Consider the following 20,675-nt stretch of genomic DNA (forward strand, 5'->3'; position numbering starts at 1 on the left):
TTACGAGGTGGTGGTGCACTTGGCCTACCAAATACGTCTCAGTTACAGCCTCTGCGGTTAACTTTATTAATGTCGGATTGTACTTGCCCACCCGCCGATAAAATCATATTTGTTTTTGCAGTGAAACCAGTTCATTTAACTCCTCCAGCCATATGACTCTTATATCCAGTGATCTTACTACCAACAGATAATAGTATTCTGCTTAAAAGACAGACCTCCAATAGTGCAAGCGTTAATAAAGCATCTAAGAGTAAAGGCAGCGATTACCTTATCTATATACGCGATCAAATTTAAACATTTGTGTCAAGTAAGTTAATTAAAGTTCACAATCTTTATCAACCACACAGCTCCAATTATCATCAAGCAAACAGATCATTACTGAGTAGAATACAAATAAGCTGGAATTTAAGCGCCATCGTAGTGAAGGGATTTTGATTACCAACAAACCAAGAACTAGACTGACTGAAAAATTGTAGTTAAAATACAGTTTCTTTCTATCTTACGCAGTGGAGTAAATAGCATCAAATCCAATAGCAATGAAAGGATTATATTTTAGATGAACAGCCAATTCAGGGAAAATTCTCTCTCTCTCCCTCTCTGTCTGTCTGTCTGTCTGTCTCTCTCTCTCTCTCTCACTCACACACACAACACACACACACACACACACACACACACACACACACACACACACACACGGCAGTCTAGCTTAGGTATAACAGCACCGATTAAATAACTGGTTCAGCATCCACCACTGCAGGATGCCCCTCAGGGTGGGTGGCTTGGCTGTCTTGAACTGTACATGTGTGTTAACTCAGACGGAAATAACCTCTGACGGTGTTTGTAGCACATGCATAAACCCTCACACCCAGTTACAAGAATTATATATGCAATGGAACACAAGGCAAAAATTATATATTAAAATATGATGCAACCAAAAAGAAATTATTCTTGAAAATACGGAAAAGAGAAAACTGCATTGTGTAAGGATGAAAGCTGAAGTAAAAGGTAAACACAAGGTGACAGAAAAACCGAGAAAGTAAGGGAAAGAGGGGATGGAAATATGATTAGGTAAGGAATGACGCAGAGAAAAATTCAATTGTGAAATAAAAAATGTGGTGAAAGGGAGAATTTGGACAGACAGTGGAGGAGAGAGGGAAGGGAAGAGGGGCGAGGAGGAGACAGGAAGACACACTAATGGAAAAGAACACCAAGATGACTGGATTCGTAACAAGGAAGGCAGAGAAAATTATTAATCACAGATACACTTAATTGAGCCTCAAGTTAATAATTACGCCAGAAATTATAGTTACTTGAAAAAAAAAAAAAAAATGGAGGCGCTCGCCAACCACTCACTCGATGTAGTGCTGCTGTCGGGTGTCTGCCCTTTCCTCGCCTCCATCCTTCTTTCATTCCTTCCTCTTATGTCTTTCTTTCCTTCATTCTTTCCTCTTACTTCTGCCTGTGGGTGACTCTACACTGAGTGACAAGCCAAATGGTGTCCTGTACGCCAGAAAACCATTTACTACGCTAGGTGGTAACCATATAACCAAATTTTGGCACCTGGTGGTTTAGTGAGTAATTACAGCACTCCAATCGGATTGAGCCGGTGAAGGTTTATATCCAAGGGGTGGTTGGGGTTTCTTGCTCATGTAATGCCACTCAGGGATGAGTGAGGCTGATCACTCTCATCTTAAATGTCAGGACCAACTTGCCTAGCCCCGGGCTCCTACGCACCTCATGGGGCAACGTAGGATTGGATGATGGATGGATGCATGGAAAAAAAATGTTCATATCTGTGATTAAAATAAACTGGGAGAAACTGGGGATGGAGTTTACATTACGAAACGCAAAACTCTCTCTCTCTCTCTCTCTCTCTCTCTCTCTCTCTCTCTCTCTCTCTCTCTCTCCATGGTATCCGCAAGCCACATTTGTAGGCTGGTTGATGTGTGAACGCTTCTATAGGCTGTACTATTTATATGCTTAATAGCGTAGGTAAGTGACAAGGTTAATTATTTATGCATATTAATTCGGGCAGATAAATATTCATGGCTGTACATGTGTGTGTTTGCTTTGTAATTATCGGATCAACTGCCGCTGAAAAACACTGTGCTCCATAAATCACACTAGAAATTCACCTGGAAAAGTCATGTGTGTTGCAGGAACAGTTCAGTCTGCTGGTGTGGGCGTGGGTGTAGCAGCGGGAGTAGGAAATGAATAAATGATGCAGGACATTGATTACGCGAAGCCGTCCCCGCAATACACGAGAAATCCGCCGCAGAGTGGAGTAGGAGTGTTATATATGGACCTCCCTGTACAGACTGTGTGGGATGCGTGACAGAACTGACTGAGAGGGAGGATGCTAGAGGATGTGAGCAGGAACGGAAGGATACGAGAGAGAGAGAGAGAGAGAGAGAGAGAGAGAGACCTAGCTTTACAGATTGTTGCAAAGCCAGGTCTCTCTCTCTCTCTCTCTCTCTCTCTCTCCCTTTCTCTCTCTCTCTCTCTCTCTCTCCCTTTCTCTCTCTCTCTCTCTCTCCACAATATATATAAAAATACAGTACAAATAAAGTTTCGGAGAGCCACGCTTGTGTAACGGGTGATGTGTGAACGCATCAGTAAGCTTTGCAATTTATATGGATGGTGGTGAATGAAAATGAGACCACACTGAAATATATAAATTCCTATGCATAACAGTCCACCAATATACTGTATATGTGTGTGTGTGTGTGTGTTGGGGGTGTTTGCGCTGAAATTAGCAGACCAACTGTAGCAATTATACGGAATGGGTGGAATCTTTTTTTTTTTTTTTCTTCTTTTTTTTTTTATAAATGGGGGAGGGGCTGTGGTGTTGCTGATTTGGTCTGTATTTGGCCAATGTTCATTTTTACTCTATGTGTGTGTGTGTGTGTGTGTGTGTGTGTGTGTGTGTGTGTGTGTGTGTGTTACATTTAAGTACATACTCAGTGGTGGTATACTGACTCCCCCCCTCTACCTGCAGTTACCTACAGCCTCTTGCCACTTCATTTATCACCATTTCCTCTCTGCGGTTACAATATCTTAGTTTCACGTTTTCTTTATTTTCCTCCAGATTTATATATCCAACAGAATTCGTCCACTTTTTGCACTCACTGTTACTGCCACTTCTTTTCCTCCTAATAACGTCCATTTCTCTATCACTAAACCACTTTTTTCCTGTCATACCTCACAACCTCCATTATACACTACACTTTCCACCAACACCAGTCTCTGTGCCCACAACGATCTGTCCTATACCATCACCCGCTCTCCTCTCCCCAGCATTCTGCGTCTCCATCTCCTCACATCCCCTTTTCTACCATCACCCTACCACTCACTCTATTACATTACCAATTCTCCCACTGCCATCAACAGTCTATCCATCTGTCTATCCCAATCTTCTCACATTCACCACCCCGACCCCTCACCTCCCACACCCCTTACCCTATCATCACCCCATCCTTCCCCCCCATTCCCCTCTCCCCCACTTCCCATTTTTGACGTGTGCTCCATTAGCGAGCGTCCAGCCAGTGCAATCCGGTCCACACCATTCGTATTTTCCATTGACAAAAACCTGTGTGAGTGTTAATGCCGAGGTGTTACGCAGTACATGAATTAACTGATGCCAAGCTGGGAAATTTTAGGCTCACTACCATAATTACTATTTTCACAGCCACAAGTGACACCAAGTTACCATCAATCTAGGCACTATACTCTGTTCACTATACCTTGGCTTAAAACTGCCATCCCTCTATCTTCAATTCTGAGTTATAATTGATTAACACTAGGCGATGATCCTAGTCATGGAGAAGTGCTACAGAAAGTATGTAGAGCCAGAGTATTGTCTTTTTCTACCACTGAGCTACGTGAATTAAGCTACAAATGGATGAAAATTTGATCCAACTTAAAGTGAATGAACTAGTCACTGAAATGGCATACTAATGTACGAATTCTGTGTACAACTCTCTCTCTCTCTCTCTCTCTCTCTCTCTCTCTCTCTCACCAGCACCAAGTAACCCTTACCAAAAAAAAAAAAAAAAAAATCGTAAAACAAAGTACTTCTCTGTGTCAGGTTCTACGATGCCTGAGAATATATATCCAGGGTTGTGGGGACCCCGTGTGGTGGAGGAGGAGGAGGAGGAGGAGGAGGAAAAGGAGGAGGAGGAGGAAAAGGAGGAGGAGGAGGAGGAATGCTAGAGAAAGAGAATAAATAGGATGAAGAGGAGACAAGAGGGAGAAAATGAAAATAAGGAAGAGGAGAATGGCAATGGCAGGGGAAGGGAGGAGGTGAGGGGGTTGAGAATAAGATGGTTAGAGGTTGGGCAGGGAGAATGTAGACAAAGAGGGATTGGGAGAGAAAACGTGTGTGTGTGTGTGTGTGTGTGTGTGTGTGTGTGTGTGTGTGTGTGTACAGGAAACAGAGAAAATGGTCAGAATAAGAGGGTAATAGGAAGTACAGAAAGAAAGGAAATGGGAGAATAGGATGACTGCGAGGGAAGAATTACAAACAAGTAAGAAAGTGAGATAAAGTACGTAAATGAAGATAAAACTGATAAGAACTAGAGGAGAAAGACTGAGAATAATGAAGACGATGAGATGGTATGGAGGGAGGGAGAAGGAAGTATTTAGGAGGTTCGTTACACACCTGCCAGTGGGAGAGGGAGTGAAGATAGTAGGGAGAAAGGGAAGATGGGTGGTGGGGAGAAATGGGGTGGAAGGATGTAGGGGAGAGGAATGTGATTTAAAGGGATGGGGATACTGATGGTGGGGGTACAGGGTGTGGAGGGGGGATGCTGAAAAGGGTATAAGGGTAATGGAGAAAGAACAGCCGACAAAGGATGGAGGGAACTGGGAGGAGATGCTATCTGGGAGAGACGGGGCATGAAGGAGAAGCTTAGGAGATTACAAAGGGGATGGAAGAGAAAGGAACAGGTGGACAAGAGATTTAGAGGAACATTAGCAAGACAAACAAAAGAAATATATATATATACAGTATATATATATATATAAATCGGAGGAAACAAAGATTACCTAAATGCACTTAACAGTATGCGAGAAAAATGAGGAAGGAAGAGAATAACACAATATAACCAACAGAAGTATATTAGAGAACAAGCAAAATAAGACCAATAGTTACGTGTAGGGGTGTTAAATGGTTGGATGTAACTCTGATATCCATTTTATGAGACATGAAAGTCTGGAACACGGAATAATCCCCAGTTCCTCATCCCCCCCCCAACCAATACCCCCACCACCCCACCAAAGCCAGCAGGGGGCTTGATGAATTAAATGCAGAGGTTCTTCTTTCAATTAACGTGATTAATGAGTCTATCAGCACACCCTACCTTTATCCCAGCCGCATCCCCTCCCCCCCTCCACTCACTAACACCAGCCCACTCACCTCATCAACACCCCACCTTCACTCAACCTTTCCTCACTCCTCCCACCCACACCTCCCTCCCTCACCGACGCCAATGTCACCCTCACTGATGCATTAACTATTGGTCAGAAACTTAATCTCTACCCCAGTCAACACGTCACCTACATTCCCGTTTCCATCACTGACACAACTAACAAAGGCCACAACCAGAACCATCACCACCATCATACAACCACACCACAACCATCACCACCATCATACAATCACACCACAACCATCACCACCACCATACAACCACACCACAACCATCACCACCACCATACGACCACACCACAACCATAAAACCACAACACCAACTCCTATCACTATCACAAACTGGATTCATTACCAAATGCCATAAAAGCCAAGCTCATAAAACCAATATCTCATCACAAACTGCCACTACTACATCACCACCCAATCACCACCACCTAAACTCATCAGTATTCAATTGGGAATCCTGACTTAACCATCCACCACCATTCCTCAGCCATGCTTTGTCTTTTACTGCACCGCTATAACACGTAAAACAGAGCAATCAGGTGGTTAGTGATGGTGGCTGTTAAGTGGCTGATAGGTGGATTAGTTATACAGGGAGTCTATGGTGGGCGAGTGGGACTGGTAATAGGTCGTCATCATCATCATCATTATCACATATCATCTAAATGTATTTTTCTGAGAGAGAGAGAGAGAGAGAGAGAGAGAGAGAGAGAGAGAGAGAGAGAGAGAGAGAGAGAGAAATATTTGGAGGACAAGGAGAAATGGAGAAAGTATAAAGTAAAACCTAGATATGAGAAGCAAGGATGATGATGAGAGGAAATATTTAGAAGCTGAAGAGAAGTAGAATCGACTCCAGAAAAAGGGTAGAGCGTGTTGGGGACGAGAGAGTAGAGCCCCGTTATAAAGCCTAATATGAAGCACAATGGAATGACCGGGGCTTGGACCAGTGGGGGTGCAGGAGTGTGTGAGGAGCAGGAGAGGGGCAGGGAGGGCTGGGAAGAGAGAGGTATGGAAGGGAGAGAGGTAGAAGGAGGGGGCGAGTGATGCGGGAGAGGAGGTGAGGTAGGAGAAGGAGTGAGGTAAGTAGTTCAGGACGGACAGGTAAAAACGGGAGAGAAGTAAGGAGGGGGTAGGCAGGGAGGCTGAATGAAGAAGAGGAGTAGGGTAGGAAGGAGAATGGAAAGGAAAGGAGAGATGCTGGGAGGGGTTGGATGCTGGGAAGGGAGGGATGCTGAGTGGGGAGGGGTTGGATGCTGGGAAGGGAGGGATGCTGAGACGGGAGGGATATTGAGAGGGGAAAGATGCTGGGAGGGGAGGGATGTTGGGAGGGGAGGGATGCTGGGAAGGGAGGGATGCTGGGAGGGGTGGGATGCTGGGAAGGAAGGGATGCTGGGAGGGGAGGGATGCTGGGAAGGAAGGGATGCTGGGAGGGGAGGGATGCTGGGAGGGGAGGGATGCTGGGAAGGAAGGGATGCTGGGAAGGAAGGGATGCTGGGAGGGGAGGGATGCTGGGAGAGGAGGGATGCTGGGAGGGGAGGGATGCTGGGAGGGGAGGGATGCTGGGAGGGGAGGGATGCTGAGAGGGGAGGGATGCTGGGAAGGAAGGGATGCTGGGAGGGGAGGGATGCTGGGAAGGAAGGGATGCTGAGAGGGGAGGGATGCTGGGAGGGGAGGGATGCTGGGAGAGGAGGGATGCTGAGAGGGGAGGGATGCTGGGAGGGGAGGGATGCTGGGAAGGAAGGGATGCTGGGAGGGGAGGGATGCTGGGAAGGAAGGGATGCTGGGAGGGGAGGGATGCTGAGAGGGGAGGGATGCTGGGAGGGGAGGGATGCTGTCCACGGATTTCCTTACCATACATCCTTCACGAATCATATTATTTCTTATCCTATCCACCTTCTGCACTCCACACACCTTTCTCAACAATCCCTTCTCTAGTCCCTTACCTCTTGACTCTTCGTTTTCATGCCACACCAGAGTTTATACACTGGAGAGAGAGAGAGAGAGAGAGAGAGAGAATAATTATCTATGAAACGTACAACGGGAGAGAAAAGAGAAAGAGATGATGGAAAGATAGGCGAAAAGAGGAAAAAGGATGAAAATCTGCGTGAAGAGAGAAAAAAAGGAAAAAAATACAGGAGAAATGAGAAAGGGGAAAGGGCAATGAGAGAGGAGAGAAGAGAAAGTAAGATGAGGTAAACAGCAAGGAGGGAAAGGGCGGCGTGAGACTTAAATGGAGTGTGAAATCAGAAACCCTCACGGAGAGTATGACGGGGAGGAGGAGGAGGAGGAGGAGGAAAGAATATGCAAGAAGGTGAAGGAAGAACTAGGAAGTCTAACAAAAAACGGGAAACAGAGTAATAGCAAAACAAGTGTCAGTCTCGCTGAATACAAGAAAAGAAAAACTTATAACACGTAAAATGTACTTCACGAGAAAGCGAATGGATAAGGCAAGCAGGTGAGATAAGAAACACTGTTAACGAAAACGAACAGCAAATGTGCAATATAGAAAATATAGGAAAAGTATAACGAAGTGTATGCTGTACTGAAGAATGAATGGGGAGGAAAAATGAATAACTACTTATAAGATACTGCAAAATGACCAGGGAGAAAACAGAATGAAGAACTAATTGTATGAAGTAATGAAGATTTTAAGGGATGCAAGGAAATGATTAAGGGACTAACATTAGTGCCTTGCGGAGGTGTGGGATAGAGTGTGACAGTTTGGAAATCATGGATGATGGTAGATGGTGAAAAATATGTTGGAGCATTTGTGGTAGGTGGTGGCGACCATCATCCACTCACCTGATGCAGTGTTGCCTTCTTCTTCCTTCATCTTTATCATTCTTCTTCCTTCATCTTTATCATTCTTCTTCCTTCATCTTTATCATTCTTTTTCTGTGTCTGCCCTCCTCTCTTCCTATTTCTCCCATCTCTCATCACTTTTTATTACTCTTCTTTCCTTTTTAGGTGACTTTACATTGAGTGACAAAGCTAATGGTTTCCTGTAAGTCAAGAAACCATTTACAACGCTGGGTGGTAGCCATATAAACAACCCATAGTGTTTCCTACGTGTCAACAAGTGGGTTGGCGGAGGGTTAATGCTCCTCCCCGTAAAATAACTAACTCAAAGACAAATGGCCACCCTATACGGGATTATGACGTCTGGCTACAGATAGACAGATATATAGATGAATAAAATGGGGAGGAGAAAGGGGAAAAGGAGAGGGAGAAGAAACTGAGAGAGAGGAGGAAAGGGGGAAGTAGAGAGGAGATCTTGGTAAATGAGGAAAGGGAATGAACATTAATATTCATAAAAGTAAAAATTTTTTAACAATAATTATTTGGTAAAACTCCTTGAAATTCTCTCTCTCTCTCTCTCTCTCTCTCTCTCTCTCTCTCTCTCTCTCTCTCTCTCAGTAAAAAAAAAAAATAATAATAATAACTCACCAAAATATACACCTCCCTCTCACTCCATATAGCTGACAAAAACCCTAATACAGGTGACAAAATCCTTCACCACCAGTTATTACCAAAACGCTCGTGAAAAAAAAAAAAAAACTATGGTGGAAGGTAATATACATTTTAATGGTGCGCTGAAATGACTGCAGTGATGAGGGTGACAATTTGGTTACTGGAAAATACAGGGGCAGGTTTTGCTGTTTGTTTATGGCACGTACGAAGTATCATCATCATCATCATCATCATCCTGGTACTTAACATGATAATTCCTTCCTCTGACAGTATGAGTAAACATTTTTTCCTTCCAAAAGATCTATCTACGTTAACCATTCGAAAGCCAGGTCCACACTTGCCCATTATATTGTGGCTATCAAAGATCAGGTAATTATAGCATGTCCCTGTCCTCAATAAGGTTAAAACTACTACTTCCCACTTTTTCTTCCTTCATTACTTTCTTAACTTCCAATTATATTTTACTCTCTTTTTTTCATTCTTCACTATCTACCTCACTCTCTACTTAGTCTTATTCATTTTCCTCTTCTTCCACACTGTCACCTTTATTCTCTTCCCTCTTCAGCTGTCCCCTTCATCCAGTCCCCTCCCTCCTACATTCTTCTCTTTTTCAGTTCCTACTCCCGTCCCTTCCTACCTAAATTATGCACACATCATGACTAATTAATATCCCTCCTTATTTATCATCTTTCTCACACTTTCCCTTCCCATCCATCTTTCTCGTGTTTCTCTCACTTTCTCTTCCCGTGATCGTTCTTTCTCATCTTAATGTCAGTTTACTTCTCTTCCTGTCCTTGTTCTTTATCCTTCATCCCAGTCTTTTTTCTCCTACTTTCTCCTTTTTCCATCTATTCTTTTTCAGCCTTGTTTACAATCATTTTCATTTCCCTATACTCTCACTCCCCCCCTCCCTTTTTCTTTTCCCCCCATTTCTTCACACCGCATCTATTCCTTCCCTTCTTCCTCCTTTCTCATTTCTGTTTTCCACACTAGGATATTTCTCCTCCTTATTTTCTCTCATCTTTTTACACTTCTCTCTCTCTCTCTCTCTCTCTCTCTCTCAAGGTGCTCCAATTCAGCCTCCTAAAATGCCTCTATTCCTTATGGTCCCTCCATTCTTCTATCCCCCATCCATCACTCCCCGTCTACGTTATTCCCCTCTTTCCATCCTTCTGCCCAGCTTCCGCCTCACAGAATCTTTGGAAGCCTTGCCCTCCAACCTAAAGTCAATGTTGGTCCAGTACTCGACAGGTGAGGTGGGATGGAAGGTGGCCTGACTCACGGCTTGAATTATTTATGATAGTCCCTCACCTCCCGCCCCTGCCTCTTTGAACTGTTAGGAAAGAGAGAGAGAGAGAGATGAGGAAAGTGGGACGTATGCTATAAACATAAATAAAGTGTTTACATATCACATGACTAGTAAAACCTGGCCAATAAAAACTATAATATTTCCACCACTCCTCTGTAGACTACCCGTACAAGTATCTTTCCCTCTGAGGTGCAACGTAAGACTGAACCACTCCAATAAGGGGCGACACCCACTACAATATCATAAACGAAAACAAATACTCCCAAATTACAAAAATAAACAGCAACAGCAGTGCAAAGCCAACACGAAAATATTATGACAAAATTCAGAAAACGAGAGGGATATGGAGCTATGTATGGGTAACTAAAGCTCTTAAGTTTATACCAAAATTAAATCAGTTTTCCAGGCCAAGTGATCCCCGGGTGGCGCCAACTTTGATTAAACTTCACAAGGACGAAACTTGGAAAAAGGTGATTATATTGCACGGGGTTGGTGGAGGCGGGGATTGGTGGGGAGCTCCGAGAAGGAAGAGGAAGTTGTCAGACAAGGCGACAAGAGGAGGAAGGGTTAGGGGGAAAAAGAAAAGGTAGTGAGGAAACAGAGGGGAATGAGATAGGAGGAAAAAGAAAAGGCCGCAAGAAAAATATATACGATTGAAATGGTTTGCCTCACTCCTCGTAATGTAATCTTAAACGTGCATGGAGGAATTGCTTGCTCTGGTCAGCCGTGTGCAAACCATCTGTACAAACATACTGGTAACGTGTAACACATACTGAACAGAAGATGGATGACTACGAGGATGGACTATAAACAACCTGTACCAAGTATTATTCAACGACGGGAATGAATGGAATGGTAAAGAAGGGATAAGCAGTGGGCAGAGGTGCTGGGAATATGAGAATGGAGAATGTTAGGAGATGCAAAATCGAAAGAGTGAGGTGGGGTGAATGGATGGTGAAGACAAATAATGCGTACAGTAGACTGGAAAGGAAGAGCTGCAAGGACACTGAGGGAAGTAGTGGGAAGGACTGGGAAGGAGAGGTAGGAAGGTTAGAGAAGGAGAGATGGGAAGGTTAGAGAAGAGTGGTAGGAAGGGTAGAGAGGGAGAGGCGAGATGGAAAGGCATAAAGATGGAAAAAGGATAGACAGTGAGGAAGAAAAGAGAAAGGAAGGATAAAGGACTGAGGGAGAAAGGGATGAAGGAAGGATGAAGGAGAGACAGGGAGTGGTAAGCAGGGAGGAGGAAAGACTGAGGGAAAACCAGAAAGAAAATGGCAAGAAAGAAAGACAGGCGATGGAAGAAAGGAAGGAGAAATGATTGAGAAAGGAAAAAAAAATCAAAGGGAGAAAGCGAGCGAGAATGACAAAAAGAATGGAAGAAGAGAAAGAGGGGAAAGGCAGGAAAAAATATGAAATAGGGCTGAAGTGTTTGCTTAATCTAGATTCTAGGGCGACAAACTTTTGCGGGGAAAGTCGGCAGGAATAATGAGGAGAAGGAACGTAAATGACGACGAAGGAGCAATGGGGATAGAAGAGGAAAAGGAGAGAATATGACAATACGAAGAAAAATATATATATATATATATATATATATATATTGAGGATGATGATGATTTTATATATATATATATATATATATATATATGCTACAAGAAAGGATAAGACAAGGCTACCCCATAAAACAAAGACAAAAAATAGGACAGATGAACGGAGATATACGTTACTGAGAAGATGAGACAGGACATGAGATGGCAGAGGGAAATGAGGCACACACAGAGTGAGACCAGTGGACAAAAATGTTCAATTTTTCACGATTAGATGCTCTCCCTAATCTGACTGAAGGCGTTCAACTACGACAGGCATTAAGTAAAATCGTGAGTCTACTAAAGGGACCGAAATGTAAGGGGGACGTAGACAGCAAAGAAATGAAGCCAATAAAGAAAGAGACAGAAGGTAAAGACAAAGAGAGGGAGAGGAGGGGTGAAATCGGCGTGGTGACAAATTGATTACCATCCAGCGAGGCGGCAGTGATCAGAGCAGAGGGGGAGGGAGGAGGGGAGGACGGCAAAATGAAAGTTCGGGGAGGGGGGAGTGGAGGAGGATGGCAAGAGGAAGTGAGGGAAGGGGGGGGGGGCAGAGGGAGGTGTGGGTGACAAAATGAGAGTGAGGGTGAGGGAGTATGTAAGGCTGATGGTGTAGTTTCGAGCACAGTTAACATGACGGCTGAGGGAAGAACGTGATACAGGGACAGATGTTGGTGTTCGCCTAAGAGCAGAATAGGAAGGAGGAAAAAAGACAAACATAAAAGTATAATTATTCACCTTTATAAGCAGGGTTCGGGAGAGGATGCAGGTATGGCAGTGATAGACGGATAGATGAAGCGCTATAATCACGCTGATCAGTTCTATCCTGGCTGAGTCAGAGTTCGGGGAAAGGTAATGGGGCCACATTATCGTGATTTAAGAGGCTCCAGAGCACTCCTTCCTTACCATTACGTTACTGGTTATGCCATGTTAATATTCCCCTGTACGTCATGAAAGCTGAGACATTCTACCATGGTCTTCCTGTATCGACTTACACTTCTTGTCATCATCCTTACTAATGGCTTCCCTTCCTTAATCTCATCGTTATTATTTCTTCTTCTCTCCCCTGCTTCCCATTACTATCCTTTATCTTACCTTCCCCTGCTCTCCCATTCCTCACACTCCCTCTGCTCTATAACCTACAACACTTCCCAATCACACCCCTGCCCTCCCCACCTCTACCCTTCCTTCCTCTACCCCTTCCCTTCCCTTCCCTACATAACCTCTTCTCTTCCTTCTCGCATCCATACCTTTCTCCTCTCCTCCCATTCCTTCCTACCCATCTATACATACCCCTTTCCACCCCTTCCTCTTCCCTACCTCTGCCATTCCCTACATTACCTCTCCCTTTCCTTCCCATATCCTTCGCACTTCTCTCTTACTTTTCGTCTGTTCTCTATCCCTTAATACTCCATTCCCCCCCCAACACTATTCTCCTTTTCTCCTCCACCTCTACCTTTCCCTTTTCTTTCTTTACGCTTCCACATAATGTCTCTTTTGTTTCTTCCCATATCCTCCCCTCCCCTCCATTCCTCTTATCTTCCTGTCCATGCTCTAACTCTTGCCTCCATCCCTTACCTTCCCTACTTCTGATCTTCACTCTAACCTTCCACCTCTCTCCCCTCCCTTACTTCCCTTATTCTTCTCAAACTCTCCTTCCTGCTTTCCTATCCTCAACATAACCTTCCCTTTAACAAACAACCACAAAAGGACCAACATGTCTGTTATTGTTTGCTTTCTTTAGTACTACTTTGTACTCCTTTCCTTTCCTTTTTCCTTCTCACCTCTTCTCATTCTCTTCTTTCCCTACCCTACATCTGGCCTTCTCTCCCTATACCTCTGCCATCCCCAACTCCACGCCCCTCACACCCCTTTATGTCCTAATAATAACACCCTACTCTCATTTAATTATACTATAATTTATATTAACTAAGGCTAATTACCATTATTACCAGGACTAAAACCATTTCTGAGGCGTTTTGAGAGAGGCGATAAGAAGAGACAAAGGCTGAACCGTGATCGTAGTGGGGATGTTATGTGATATTTTATATACTGATATAAGTAAGGGAGATTAATGATTACATGAGTACTGTCGGCTGCTGCTGCTGCTGCTGCTGTTGATGATGATGATTCTCTCTCGCTCTCGCTCTCTCTCTCTCTCTCTCTCTCTCTCTCTCACACACACACACACACACACACACACACACACACACATAAACACACACAAACAAGAATTCGTACAAACGCATATTATATATATATATATATATATATATATATATATATATATATATATAAACTTCGCTGTATAGCTTTATCTGAATTTTTCATGTAACAGGATACATCCGGTACTTGTAACCTAAATGTGTGGGTCATTTACTTCTCACACTGCATTTTGTCTGCTCAATTGTTTCGACGCATCATCATCATCAGCAGCATAATCACCACCATCACCACCACCACTACCACCACCACCTTATATCCAACTCAATAATATTATACTCGTTCCATTGGGACGGAAAACAGGAGTATTGAAATATTTACCTCACTGAAAGGGTACAAATGCCTCATGCTTAACTTTTCGCCAAGTTACTTCATTACCTCTTTGTCGTAGGCCATCATTAATCTCCCTCTTCTTACCTCATGATTTTACCCACTCTGTTGTTTCCGCCTTCCTTGTTTCCTGTATTCTTATACTTTATTGCATGTCCTTTATTCCCCATTCCCTCTCCCTTTCTCTCCTCCCCTTCCTCATTCCCTCTCCCCTCCTCTCCTCCCTTTTCTCATTCACTCTCCTCTCCTTTCTTCCCTTTCCTCATTCCCTATCCCCTCCTCTCCACCCCTTCCCCATGCTCTCTCCCCTCCCTTCCTCCTCTTCATCATTCCCTCTCTCCTCCCCTTCCTCATTACCTCTCCCTTCCCCTTCTCCCCTTCCTCATTACCTCTCCCTTCCCCTCCTCCCCTTCCTCTCTTCCGGCACACTGTTTCCTTGACAAACTCACCAATTTCAGGAAGTTTCGCCCCTCTGTGAACTCGGCACATTTCACCCTCAACATTACCAAGCTTGTGCCAAATTTGCCACATTCCCCCCAGATCTTGTCCAACCAACCTAGAGCGAAATCTGATAAAGCCAGACTCCACCAAACCTGACCCTACTGATTTGCATGATACAGGTCCGAGAGTGTATGCCTGCGAAACCCTCAATAATAACTCGAAGAAGCAAAATCAGGCATTACATGGATCTGCCAACCCAAATGTACAAACTGAAATGGTAGGTTACTGTGAGGATATAAAACTGCACCATTTCACTCCACCTGTGATGACCTCCTGTTACTGGTGTTGACGGGGTATAAACGGTGAAATGTCAGTAACAGTAGCACAGTTGGTCATACAGGTCCAGAGTGTATCATCATCATCATCATCATCATCATCATCATCATCATCACGTCCATACATGAGCAGGTACTCTCTTTAGCCCAGGCGGCTCCGGGTAAGCTAATTTTGTAGTCTGTTTTGCATCGCTCCCTCGTGTCATATGGTGTGATATAATTGGCAATGTGGAGTCTGAACAGGATACGTAAATTGTTTCATCACGAGTAATTAAATGAGTTCGCATAAGGCAGTCCAACCCCGCCACCGTATCCACCTGACCACCACCCGACCTCGGGATTAAATCACAAGCTATTAGCCACGTATTCCCTGCATGTCGTAAACTGAGACTACACAGGTCGATACTGGAGGGTTGCAAGCTCCCCCTACCCTTCCACTTTGTATTTGCGAAAGGCTCTAGTGACCTTATAGCCCAGTATTTGTGCTGCAAATGTAAAGACAGTGGTGACGACTGGACTGTACGGATGTAAGACGTGACCTATTAAAGCAAAGGACCGGACAAGAGTGGAAGTGTTGGATGTGAAATGCCTTAAGTATATGTAGGCATGGTATTTGGGGTGACAGGGTTTGACGGAGTGAGGAATAAATGGGGAGAGAAAAGTGTGAGAGCAAGCACAGTACGATGCAAAAGGCAGATCGTGGAGGGTGTGTTAAGATGGTGTAACCATAACGAACGAATGGGTGATGAGAAACTGATAACAGAGGGAATGAGAACGTGAAAGACCATGAAGAATATGGAAGGATAGTGTGAAGCAAATACTGAATCACACATGTCTCGGCATCTTCGCAAACGAGACGTGTTTATGAAGCAGAACAAACTGGACTGAAATGTTTATGTGGGGATGACTCGTCTGTGATCCTAACAGGCGAGATGTGAAGCGACTGAAGTACACCTAAAGCCACCTAGTTAGATAAGTAAATATGAGAGAGAGAGAGAGAGAGAGAGAGAGAGAGAGAGAGAGAGAGAGAGACTGTTTACTGTACAACTCAAGGGATATTATGAAAGTTACTGTGGAAGAATTGGACGTAATATTTTCCCTCTCAGTGGCTATAATAATAATAATACTGTAATAACAACAACAATGGGCTTCACAGACGGGGTGGAAGCCGGGGAACTGGGAAAATAAAACAGATTATAGTGTTTCTCTGAGTATTGTTGATGGTTCTCCCTCTTTTGTGTTTTCCTCCGTCTATTTCTCCATCCCTCCTACCTAATGAGGGAAGTGTGGTGGTGGTGGTGGTGGTGGTGGTGGTGGTGGTGGTGGTGGTGGTGGTATTGATGATGATGATGATGATGATGATCATGATGGTGGTGGTGGTGGTGGTGGTGATGTGTTCAGTAGTGGTGGAACAATAGGTATTACTTTCACTGAACCTTAGGCTAACCCGAACCCAGTATGGTCTCTCTCTCTCTCTCTCTCTCTCTCTCTCTCTCTCTCTCATATACAAAACAGGAAAAAACATGCAAATGTAATTGTTACAGCATTACCTCTTCATCACTTTTAATGCGACAACGGTTCTTCCTAACTTTATGTTGCTTAATATTTGACAATATCATATTTATTTATTTATTTATATTTATATTAGAGAAAGGAATAATAAAAAACGATCAATTAATCAGTCAAACGTGCTGACCATCTGTCCCTCCACACCACACTTCATTCCTCACCTACCATCTTCAATCACACCACCCTTTCACTACATTCTCACCACCTTCTTCACCTCTCATTCAGTATCACCATCCAGTCATACCCTCTCCCTCACTCATCTTCCTTCTCTCCTGCAATCCACTCTCACCACCTCCTTCACGTCTTCAGTACTGTTCCAATCACTGCCTCTTTCACTTACCTCCCTCACTTACTCCAGCATATTTTCCACCTTACTTACTCCTAGCATACCTTCCCCCTCACTTACTTCTCTCCTTCACCACTCCTTCAATATCAATCAAATCATACACTTCAACTCCCTCACCTCTGCCTCTCGTATACCTCCTGACGCACCCATCCTAATATACTCTTAGTTTCCCTCCTCTGGTATTACCTCAATCTCCCTACCTCCTCTATCTTCTTACTCTCTCCACCCCTCACTTCTTTCTCCTCAACTCCACTTTCTTCATCTCTACCTTCCTTATCTCTACTTGTCTTTCGTCTCCCTCCCTCACCCCCTCCTCAATCCTTTTTTATTTCCTTCTTCATTTCTCTCTGCTCTTGAAATCATTTAAGTCTTCCCTTTTCTATTGGAATTTTTCTATCACATTATTTCCCATCCTCATCTCGTTACATCATTCCCTCTAAACTCTGTTAATTATAACATCTGCTTCAAATCCTACTTCGCTGTCTGTTCTCTCCTCCTTTGTCTCTTCCCATTTTCACAGATCTGTAAACCTTTATTTCTTCACCTCCGTTTCTGTAAAAATCACAGCTTCCCTCTTCTCTATTTCTCACCTCATCAAATTCACTCCTTCACTTCTCATCTCATAATATATCACTGTTCGTCCCTATCCCAGTCTCCCTCTTATCTCACTTCACTTCTCATCAACTTCTCCCCTTCAAGTGTCATCACATTTCCCTCTTCGTCCCTCCCACAGTCTCCCGCACATCCCACTTCATTCCTATTCGTCCCTTGTCGGTAAATCCTGATCCCACTTCCCTCCTATTCGTCGCTTCTTGGTAAATCCTGATCCGTCACTAAGCCAGCGGTACGCCTGAGATGATTAGCCTGTGATGCTGTATGGAGGCGGCAGAGAAGAGGTGAAACAGCTGAGATGATAACATGAGTGCAAGACGTGTACTGCTCTCATCCCACCTTACTCCCAACCTTCACTAAATCTTCTCCCGGTCCTTTATCTCCTTCCTATCAATGCCCACTCGGCCATACCCTCTTATCTATTCTTCACGTACACTCTATCTTCACCTTCTCTACAATATGCATACCCTCTTCTCATCTATTCCCACCTACACTCTATCTTCACCACCCCTTCAATATGCACCTCATCTCTCTCTCACCTTTACCTGTCACTCTTTCACCTGTCCTTCCTTTTACCTCTCTCTCTCTCTCCTTCACGCTCTCTTCCACTATCATTCAATACTCATGATATCAAATTCTCTCCATTCAATACCACTCTCCTTCCCTCTACCTCCCTTTCCCTTAGCCTACTCCTTCACCTCATCCAGACAAATATAACAAGCTGCTGGTACACTGGGGAGGCGGCTTAAAAGAGGCGTACAAAGGCTTGAGTGAGAACATGTATATTACCGACACAGATAAAACACGGAAAACGCAGACACGACATAAGCAAGGCAGGGAAGAGTCGACTGGGATGAGGAAAAAATGAAGAGAGAACAGGAATGAGACAGAACAGGAATGCGAGAGAACATAAAGCCGGAGGAGAAAGAACATAAGTGGAGATATTAGGAAAAAAGATATGAAGAAAAACTGGACGACATGGGTATCGGTAACGCTAAGACATGAAATACTGGCACGAACAGTTTGATGAAATACATGAATTGCTGTATCTGTTTGTGCCTAGACTGAGGATATATGAAGTCTGACATACAGGGCGACATATGAGGATGAATGAAGAAAACATGAAAAGTGTAGACAGACATGGAACGATAACAATCTGAATTTTAAAACAAGACTGATGAAGCTAACGAGAGATGCCTGTGACACGGAAAATAAGAGAAAATATTGCGAGTTATGCTAAAGAAGCCTCGAAGGCAAGATGGAAAGGTAAGATGGAACGACAAAAAAGACAAGACATGCGGACGCGAGAGTGATGAAAAGAAGATGAGAGGAAGATAAGGAGAGGAAGATAAGAAGGAAAAGAAAGATGGATGAGGGAGAAGGGAGGCAGAGGATGACAAGAGGGAGAAGATGACTTGAGCAGGATCGGGTGGCTGAGAGAAGGGATTAAGTGACACTGGAATAGGATTTGATCTCACAAAGGCAGCCAGAGATAAATGGTGCCAGCATCTCTCTCTCTCTCTCTCTCTCTCTCTCACACACACACACACACACACACACACACACACACACACACACACACACACACACGGGTGGGGAGAGTGAAGAGGATGTGTAACTCGTTGTTGGGGTAATGGAAGTATAACTGGGTATGTTGGAGAGTGGCCAGGCCAGGAATGTGGTACACCTGAAAATATGTATGTATATATGGCTTTAGATATTCCTGTATGGCTTTATACCTATGTATTATACAAGTGTATAGTGTACTTCCACCATACTGTCTGCCAGTAATAGCTTCAGAGATGCTGATAAATTTTAACTCGTTCAGTGAGATGGCGTCTATTATGATGCTGGACAGTTACTTTCAAGCGGTGGCACCGATATAAGTGCGTGGCTCCGCTGTCCCTTCATACAAAGTACCTCAACTTTCTCTCTATCCTCCCCTGCAGGAGAAGGAGAGCTTTAGCCTGCAGTCCACAGGGTTCATGTTACGACTAAAACCACAACAATATCTGTTAGGTATATATTATTTACGCTGCCACCAGATGATCTTATTCAACTTTGGGAAAACCTTTCATACTTAAACAGAAATAGGCTTCGACACCTCTTACTTCGATGACGATTTTTCTTGTTACATTATTCTTCCTATCGCCAGGAGGTTCTGTGCAAGTTAGGCTAGACGTGTGGAAGTGAAGGTGTTATTGAGATGTGGCGGGTGATGGTGTGATGGTGAGGTGGTGTGGAAGACTCCCTTACTATCCGGCTGAGAAGGGACAAAAGTATCAGCTAAATACGCCATAACACCACAGACACTGATTAACTAAGGCTAAACAACCCAGTGTTATACTCTAGAAGATAAGTGTTTCTGAGCATGGAAGTGAGGGAGTCGTTATGAAGAAGGAGGAAGGGAGACAAGAGTGAGATGACAAGAAAGGAGGAAGGGGGAGAGGGAGGGCGTGGAGGGAGAGAGAAAAAAAAATAGTATGAAAGAGAGGGAGGGAGCTGAGAACCCAGAGAGAGAAGGGTAAGGGGAGTGGGAGGCGGGAGTGGGGAGTGGTGGTGAACTTTTGAACTATGTCCACCTGGGAGTTTTGCCTGAGGAGGAGATAAGGAGATGGGGGGCGGGGGGAGAGGTAGGAGGACAAAGTTTTACCAGATGAGATGGAGAGAAGATTAATGAAGACAGAGTGAAACGAAGCGGATGAAAAAGAAAAAGGAAAGGAGGTGAAGAAGAGGAATGAAAATGAAAAGAGGTGTGTGTGTGTGTGTGTGTGTGTGTGTGTGTGTGTGTGTGTGTGTGTGTGTGTGTGTGTGTGTGTGTGTGTGTGTGTGTGTGTGTGTGTGTGTGTGTGTGTGTGTGTGTGTGTGTGTGAGAGAGAGAGAGAGAGAGAGAGAGAGAGAGAGAGAGAGAGAGAGAGAGAGAGAGAGAGAGAGAGAGACCGAAGAGGAAAATGGCGGGGAAGGACAAGGGAGCACGGGTGGGAAGGGGAAAAAAGAAAAGAAAAATGACACAAAAAGGAGG

The sequence above is a fragment of the Coenobita brevimanus genome, chromosome 42 (assembly GCF_032717465.1).
Source record: "Coenobita brevimanus isolate Jiangsu-jjx chromosome 42, ASM3271746v2, whole genome shotgun sequence".
Lineage (NCBI taxonomy): Eukaryota > Metazoa > Arthropoda > Malacostraca > Decapoda > Coenobitidae > Coenobita > Coenobita brevimanus.